The sequence below is a fragment of the Vicugna pacos genome, chromosome 2 (genome assembly GCF_048564905.1).
Source record: "Vicugna pacos chromosome 2, VicPac4, whole genome shotgun sequence".
Classification (NCBI taxonomy): Eukaryota; Metazoa; Chordata; class Mammalia; order Artiodactyla; family Camelidae; genus Vicugna; species Vicugna pacos.
The window spans coordinates 59,499,921-59,508,436 of record NC_132988.1 but is presented as its reverse complement, the minus strand read 5'-3'; the positions used below and the strand labels follow the sequence as shown (position 1 = coordinate 59,508,436).

At 44.9% G+C, this 8,516-nt stretch overlaps 1 long non-coding RNA gene across 2 annotated transcripts; it reads left to right on the top strand.

The window, feature by feature from the left end:
- The first annotated feature begins 631 nt into the window (after positions 1 to 631).
- Positions 632 to 6,693, top strand: LOC140700146 (uncharacterized). 2 transcript variants are annotated; one of them, XR_012078398.1, is made up of 3 exons: positions 632 to 868; positions 1,879 to 2,102; positions 6,436 to 6,693. It is a non-coding gene; the product is annotated as an uncharacterized lncRNA (long non-coding RNA). The 2 variants fall into 2 exon arrangements; XR_012078399.1 differs by having other exon boundaries at positions 6,425 to 6,693.
- The last annotated feature ends 1,823 nt before the right edge of the window (positions 6,694 to 8,516 follow it).

Here is an 8,516-nt window from a genome sequence, read left to right as displayed (position 1 = left end):
AAATAGTGACATTTTTCTTTTTTGCATTTAGCCATCTTCTAAAGAAGGGGCCATTAAAATTTTAAATCAGTTTTTAATCAAAGTTTAGTGGTACAACATTTAATTGAAAACAACGCCAGATGTTCTTCATCAAAACATCTTTCATAATGGCTAAATCAAGGTCTGAGAAGTTATTTAATGGGATAATTGTTGGTCTGTGAATACAGCAGCAACTTCTTATTTCCTTGTAACACTGAAACATGCAGGTTTGGAGGCTGGCCCTGGTTCTGTTGACTGCTAACCGCTTCTCATAGGTCCCCTTGTGTGGTCCAGGCAAAGATGGGTGTTTGGGACACCAAATCCCGAAGTCCAAAACCAACAGATGACCCCCAGGAATCAGTGCCCTGGGAGACTGGCACCCTCCTTCAACCACAAGAAAAATTCCACTGGTAAGATATAGGGCATAGACATCAAACTGTGAGGTTCACAGGCACATAAAAAGCAAGAAAGGTGGGGGGAGGGTATAGCTCAAGTGGTAGAGCACATGCTTAGCATGCACAAGGTCCTGGGTTCAATCCCCAGTACCTCCTCTAAAATAGAAATAATAATAAGCAAACCTAATTACCCCCTTTCCCTCCAAAAAGCAAGAAACGGAAGTCACAGAGCTTGGCTTCAGTGAAGATTTAATTTCAGAAAACAACACTTGACAGTTGTGATACACAGAATTCTAAACTGACCATCCAGGATTTCCCACTCTAACCTCCAGGACTGTAAATATAATGAGATATCATGCCCCTGGTTATATGACCTGGCAAGAGAGATTTTGTGCATATAATTAAATTATTACTGATCAACTGACTTTGAGTTAATCAAAATGGAGATCATCCAGGTGAGTCGAGTCCAACCACACGAGCCCTTTGAAGGCAGAGCGTTCTCTGGCTGACGGTAGAATAGGAAGTCAGAGAGATGTGAAGCACTGGAACGGTTCAGCAATGCCTTTGCTGGCCTTGAACATGGAGGGGACCACAGGAAAGGAACAGAGAGCTGTCCAGCCAATAGCCAGCAAAATGTGGGGACTTCAGTCTTACAACTACAGGAACTAGATTCTGCCAACAATGTAAATGATCTTGGAAGTCGATTCTCCCCCCAGGCCCCCCAGATAAGAACCAATCCAGCCCATACTTCCATTTCAGCCTAGGCAGAGGACCTAGTCAATCCCACAAACTGCTAAACTTGTGTTAATTTGTTAAGCAGCAGTAAAAAACTATATAACCACCATCCCCTCCATTATTAAGGTCAGAATGACAGGACATTTCCAAAGCATTTACTGGCTTTTCTTATTGAGGCTCTGCTTCATCAAATTCCTAAGGCACCCCTGCCCCGGCAATACTCAGCATGAAATTAATAATATTTCTTCTCTGTGGAAGAAAAGATGGAATTGAGAATTTATGAATATTTAGCAAGTTACACTGAGATCTGCAAGCACCTCTTCCAAAAAGACAAATACTGAAACAGGTGGAAAATGTAATGCTTGTGTGATGCGTGGGAGACACCTGTCCACAAAAGTTGTGCCAGTTTGCTGTTCAATGCTGCTACTCCAGAGGAGAAGGTGACTTAACTATGAACCTGCTTCAAATGGGGTGATTAAATTCAAGTTGGATGTTGACACTGGTCATCACTTCTGCTACCTAGGAGGTAATAAAAAGGGATAAAAACAGCCCCAACCCAACCCCTCTGAATCAGCTCCTGTTTGTGAGCAGAACCCTCTCTGTGTCCACTCTGCCCTTACAAGTGAGGGACTAGAAATATTTAGCCTTCTGGAAAAAATGCATCTCACCAGCAGGGGGCTGAAGCTAGTGTGAGGAATATTCAAACGTCATTTTCTATTCTTTGAGACAGAGAATTAAAGAGCAACAGAAAAACCCTTTAATGTCCTGGAACCTCTACCTCATCGCTCATCTTAAGGGAATGCGGAAGGAAAATCCCCAAACTTCAGTGGGTCCTAAAGCAGCAACCATGAGACTGAAGAGCTCCCAGGGTGCAGAGGAGGCTGTGCTTTTTAACAAGTTCCTGCCGTTCTCCCAGAGACCTTCCCATCAGCATGTGGCTCAGAGTTTCAGCTGGTAAGTCCTGCAAGTTGGGCCAGTAAGGCCAGCCCTACACAAACAAGTTTCTGTTCTGTCCCAGGTACCATTTTAACTTTATCCATGTTCACATAGGGTTGTTATTTTTTTTAATGGAGGTGGTGGTGGGGCTCCTTGTAAAACTATTAAAACATTTTCAAACTTCAATCAAAGCTTAGGTATCTCTAATATTCTCAGTGTGACCTGCAAAGACATTTAGCCCTGACGGCCACCAACAGAGCTACCTGTTCACCCTCCTCAGTACCCCAAGTCCCTCCAAAGACACGGAGGTGTCAAACGGAAAAGCAAAGACAAAGAAAAATGAAGCTGTGTTTACATAATTCGCCACAACCTAGTGAGAGGAAAATGTCCACCGATATTTTATTCTATCAGTTTTGACCAAATCATTGGTTCAGCAATCCTGTGAAAGCAGGAAGGAATGCACAGGAAATAACTGAACAATAACATCTATTGAAGGTTCGCCCCAAGCACTGTTCAAAATGCTCTATGTGTGTTAGCTCATTTAATGCCCCTACAACCTTGTAAGGTGGGTATGACTCATCCTCACATTATAGATAGGAAAACTGAGGCACAGAGAGGTTAAGTTACTTACTCAAGGTAAGCTAGAACGTGCTGGAAACTGGAAAAAGAGAAGAAAGCGATTCCCACCCCACCCCCAAAATAGTCTGAAGAATGTATGGTAACTGATATGTCTGAGACAACAGAGAGCTAAGCAGAGGGACATGTACAGAGAAGTTTTCATTCATTCATTCACACAAGCATGCGTGCTCCTGTTGGGCTGAGTGCTGGAGATAGAGCAATAGTCGTAAGTCAGTTGTTAAAGCCAGTCTTTACCCTTAAGTTTGCACAGTCTGCTTGTGGGATTCAGTGTCATGAAGCTAAGATGGAGAATGAGCCCAGGTGGGGCCCCTCCGCCAGACCTGAGGGTTAGAGAAGATTCTTGCCATAAGCAATGTCTGAGTTGAGACCTGAAGGAGGAGCAAGGATCCTCTGGGGGTCAGAGCAGAACGCCTTAGCCCTTTGAGAAAGGTTTTTATCCCCTCTGAGACCCGAATGCTTTAGAAAATGGACCCCAAAAGAAGAGACGATTCTGACAGCCAAATTCCAAATGAGCCCAGTCTGAATTTATTTTTCCTCCTATCCTGAAAGCCCCAAGGGAAAGAGAAAGGGCTTGGCAAAGGCAGATGGATGGACTGGGAATGGCCAGAAGCTGGCATGTGATGTGCTTACTGGAAGGAAGGAAGCTCTTGTGGGCAAGAGATGCTGTGGGGGAACGCAGCTCCAGGGTGTAGAGAATACGACAGACAAGAGTCAGCAGGAGGCCCAGCAGAAAGGAACTAACCTTCTGGAGCAGACAACGCAGAGGTTGCCATGGGCAGGGGGGTCTCAGACAAACCTGGCCACAAACGGCAGGAGTCCAGACTCGGCTGGGGTTCTGAAGCTCAACTCCCAGGAGGGAAACAGGCAAAGGAGGCAGAGTTCCATCAGAGAGAGAAAAACAGGGTCTTGGGAAGGAGGTGAATGCTCACTTTCTCCGACTTCCAGAAAGAAGCAACAGCACACGGGAAGTCTAGCGAGGATGGCACATCCAGGGAAAAGAAGTGTTTCAGTATGGCAGATCAGGGAGGTCAAAAGGAAAGGGTCAAGTGATGTAGCTGGAGGACAGGTTTTAAAGTGCCTTATAAAGAAAGATATAAGTCCAGCATTCTTCTCATCAACTGGGGGTGGTAAATCAGTATTTATTTGAGTATAAACCCTCTATTGACCAGAGCTGTTTCAAGAAGCCCAGATGAAGAATATTAAATATTCTAATTGGTTTAATGCAGTTATACCTGATAATGGCTTTAATTCTGCCCCCAATGAGCTCTTCTTGCAAATGCTAGTGGTATAGAATTACATTAAGAATGTGACCTCAAAAGGCTTAGACAATTTCTGAGAGGCACATAGAACTGGAAGGTGTCACTTTCCCACAGTAAGCCACTCTTCTGGACTCTGGAATGTCCATCACCTCATTGTCATGGCTAAAGAGGTGGACGGTTCTTCCCACAGCTACGTCATTGCCACCATGAAGCCCCTCCTAGCACTCACTGCACGTCCACCAGCACACCTCAGCAGGGTCCGCTTCCCACCCTGGAGGCTGTGCCTCCACGAGAGCCCCCTGCCGTGTCCTAAGCTGCTCCCCGGATTCCTGAGACCTGGGACCACTCACCGAGATTTCACTGAGGGCTAAGGAGACGCCAGGTCCTTTCTCTTAAAGTTGTATCCTCTGTCACCTTTCTTGACTACTTCATCCCCAAGTCACTTTTTCTGCAGTAACAAAATCACTGGGGAACCTCCTCTGCCCACAAAGACCTTGACTTTCAAGCCAACTGCCAGTGCATTTCGTGGGCTTTCAGGACATTTTTGAGGACAAAATGTTCACCTTTAAACTTCGGAGAAAACCTAATAACGTGACTGCTCAAGAAAGCATGGGAATATACTAAAATGACCTGAGAGAATTCCACTCAACACGAATCAAGAAGAAGAGGGGCTTACATTTCTCCAGAATTCCCTCTGTTCCGGCACATCACCATTTCTCTCAAAAAGCAAGCATTTTTATTAAACATGAATGCTATGAGGCAGCACTAATGGGGGAGGTGGCTTGGCATGAAGGGATTTGAATTTGAACCTTGATAGCTGTGGATTTTGACAACACTGGCATTAGCTTTTTATTGACCTAAGTAGCTGACACACCAGCTAGGTGGCTACATGGCAGAAGTAAACAAGGCAACAATCATGTCCTTCGGGTATCAGCTTTTTAAAAAGTGAATCTTTAGCATCAGTGAAAGGAATGCTGTTACTCTACTCCCTTACCAAGCTAAAAAAACAGCATCAGCGAAAGAAAATATTACTCAACATCTTAACATCCTAGCTGACGATCTGTTCAGAGGGAAGGAATCAATGCTCTCAGGATAAACATCCTCACAAACTTTCAAAGACACCCATGAAACACCTGCATGAACACAGTTTTACTCACAGGTGTATTTGTAACTGAACTACTTATTCCCTGAAAATATCTTATTCCTTCTGGTTTGATGTTCTCTCAGGCTTCTTACAATGATGAGGAGCTATTTTTTGTTTTTTTATTTTTCTACTTTGCCAAGGTGAATAATGGAGCAGCTGAAAGATTAATACGGGGGCATCGCATCATTTACCACCAAATGATCATATCATTTCCCCCATAACAAAAAGGGATGGAGCCTAATTATGGAATAACCCAAAGAGATTTCTTCCTACGTGTTGTCACCAGAAGCAATGCTCTTTAATTTATTTTATAGAGGAATGTAAAGTAAAAAGTCTGTGTTAATTTAAAGTTAGAGTGTAAAATGAATTTTTAAGTTCCTAGAGGTTTAACAGCTTCACGTGACATATCTGCTATAGCAAAGATTAGAGCTTAAGCCTAAATTTTCTTTGCAACTGTGTGTATTTGGAAGTTGGCTTATTATTTAGTGACCTTCTCAAATCTTGAAAGACTGTCAAATAAAAGAGCAGAATACAAGCGAGACCATCTTCCTCAGCAATCGCTAAGAGTTCTCAGTTGTCGCTGTGCCCTGATGACTTACGATCAGGCCTAGAGGCACAGTCCAGTGTCACCTAGCTTTAAATGACCTCTGGAGAGTCCTTCAAGTTCTGCCTCTAATATTGAATTTTATAGGCTATTAATGCCTTTTCAATTAAATCATTAGCTGTTTCCCAGCATAGCTGTAGCTCTTTTAAGAGAGCAGATACAGAATGCTGATAAGAAGTCAGTTTCTGTCCTTTATTAAACAGTAAGATTTTATCATTGAGGGACTTCACACCGAGAGAGAACAAACAACAAGGGCTTGCTCTAAGTCTGAGCCCTACAGTGTCTCTATAGCAATGTGCTGTGAGTACCAGGGAATCATCCCCTTCCCTTTCTAGAACTGTCCAAAAAGGATAGACCCAGTTTTATTAAGAATCAGCATGTCCAAAATCAAGTTGGTTACCTTCCCCCAACACAAACCTGTTACTGGGCAGGATCCTATGGGGCCTTCTCAGGAAAGACTACCCTCCTCCCCATGTCCTCCGCCTGCCTCTTGTCTGTAGAAAAACTTTAGCTTCCTAGGCATTCCCCAAGTTCCAAAGAATAAATTTAATCAGAGAAGTGAGAAAATGTAGAAAGAAAGGAAAACAGTCAATCAAGCAGCCAAAACAATAATACTTTGGCCATTACTCAAAGTCAAGGACCTTTAGTTCCTCTTCAAGGGCTATGGATAATATTCTGAGCCATGTCCTTTGAGCTGTTTTGCAGAGACTGAAACCCCCACCAGGTGGAAGAAGTTAACTGCATGCCGCCTACCAGCACGTAGACCCCAGACCAGCTGAAACCAGGTTGCTGATGTTGACTCCCAATTACCTCACCACCAACCAATCAACCAATCAGAAGAATGTCCACGAGCTGATCATGCTGCCCACAACCTCCCTCCCTCATCCTGTCTTTAAAAAGTCATCGGGGAGCTCTGGTCTTTTAAGCACTAGCTACCTGACTCCTTGCTTGGCACCTGCAATAAACACAACACTTCTCTTCACCACCACCCAGTTGTCAATAGATTGGCTTTATTGCACACAAGGGAGTGAACCCAAGTTTGGTTCCATAACAAATCTGCTTTCACAGCAGCTTTCACCCGTCTCCCATGCAAGAAAGGTCGAGTTTCTCTTGACTTCCTCTCATAGTGAGTTGCTTCCTAAAGGCTGTATATTCTACTTCTTAAAGATCTCTCAGTCATCCCTTCCCCTCTGTGTAGGGTGACCACATGCCCCTGTTGTCCAGGATAATCTTGATTTATGCCTGTTGTCCCAGCATAACTATGAACAGTGCCCCCTTTTGCTGGAAAAATTGTCCCAGAAGGACAAGAAATGATATGGTCCACCTCCTCCCAGCCTATTGCCACAACTTACTTCAAGCTCTCATGCATTCCTGCCTGGAGAGCAGTAGTAGTTGGAAGTAATGGGCGGTAATAGCTGCTTCCCTTTGGTCCATTTACTTTTTAAACTTCTTAATTGAGTGCCAATTCTGTACCAGATGCACTGTTGGCACCAGATTGAGCTTCCCTGTAAGGTTGTGTAGTTTGCACACTATGCAAGGGCACCCAGCCCAGGAAGCGAGGCTGAAACTCAGCCCTCCCTCCACCTGCCAGGCCATGCAACTCGGGGGAGGCTAGGTCCTCTACTCTGGAGAAAGAGGTTGCTTTTTCTTGGATAAGGCTCCAACTGCTTACCAAGTCTTGCACCCTCTGCATGGCATCTGCCCCCTGAGGGTGCTTTTTTTTTTAATTCACAGAAAGGCACTGCAGAGGCGAAGGGCAGCCCCTGCACTGAGAAAATTACATGCCCCCCAGTCCATCTCCATTTGAATCCATTTCCCTCCATTGTATCGACCTTCCTACACTGCAAACCTGATCTCGCCTCTCCCCTGCATCCTGTCAACTATAAGCTCCAGTCCAGAGTCCTGGGTGTGAACTGCAAAGCCTTTGGTCACCTGACATCTGCACTCTCTCCAGACTGATTTCTCCCCATTTCTCTCCAAACACACCTTGCTCACGCTGTGCTGGACTTTTTCTGTTTGCTGGAATGCGCCAAGATGGTTTCCACTGGCTTCATTCCTTTCTACATGCTGTTTATCTGGGCTGGGCTGATCATATACCTGTCACCCCACCACCTGACAATCTGCTTACTGATGGTGTTGAAGAAGGAAGCAGGAGAGGAGATAAAAAATGAGATGATGATAAAGATAATAGATAACTACTGTAACAGGCAGTTGAATAGAACAACTTTTCCCTAGCCTGAAAATGACACTAGAAGCCAAAACTACAGGTGTGATGTGTCTCCACATTCTGAAAGAGCCACCAAGAACTGAAGCAGAATGTTCCTCAGTGCTAGATGGCCCTGCCTCCATCACTCCTGCCCAACACATTAACCCCTACTCCATGTAAGGAGGCTGGGGCGAGAAAGAGCCTCCCGGAGGATGCAGGGGTTTTCTCCACTCCCATGCCTGTCCTGGCTACCCACACAAAGGAGCCAAGTGATGGGGGAGAAACCAACATATTTCTGATGTTTTCAACAAAGGGAGACAAATATTCCATTTCCCAGTTGGATATCTGCTGGGAAGGCCAGGCACAGAGGGACACAGCAGGGCAGGCTGCGTGGCACCATGAGTTCCCAAGATGCCACTGAAGTTTGCTGGCCTGAGAAATCTTGCAGATGTCCCACCAAGAAGGGTCCTTGCCAGGTACAAGGACCCATCAGCAAAGGGTATTGGAGTGTACTATGGTTAGGGCAGGGGAATGTTGAGCTGAAGTAGGACAGAAGAGAAGGAGCTGGAGGGCAAATCTC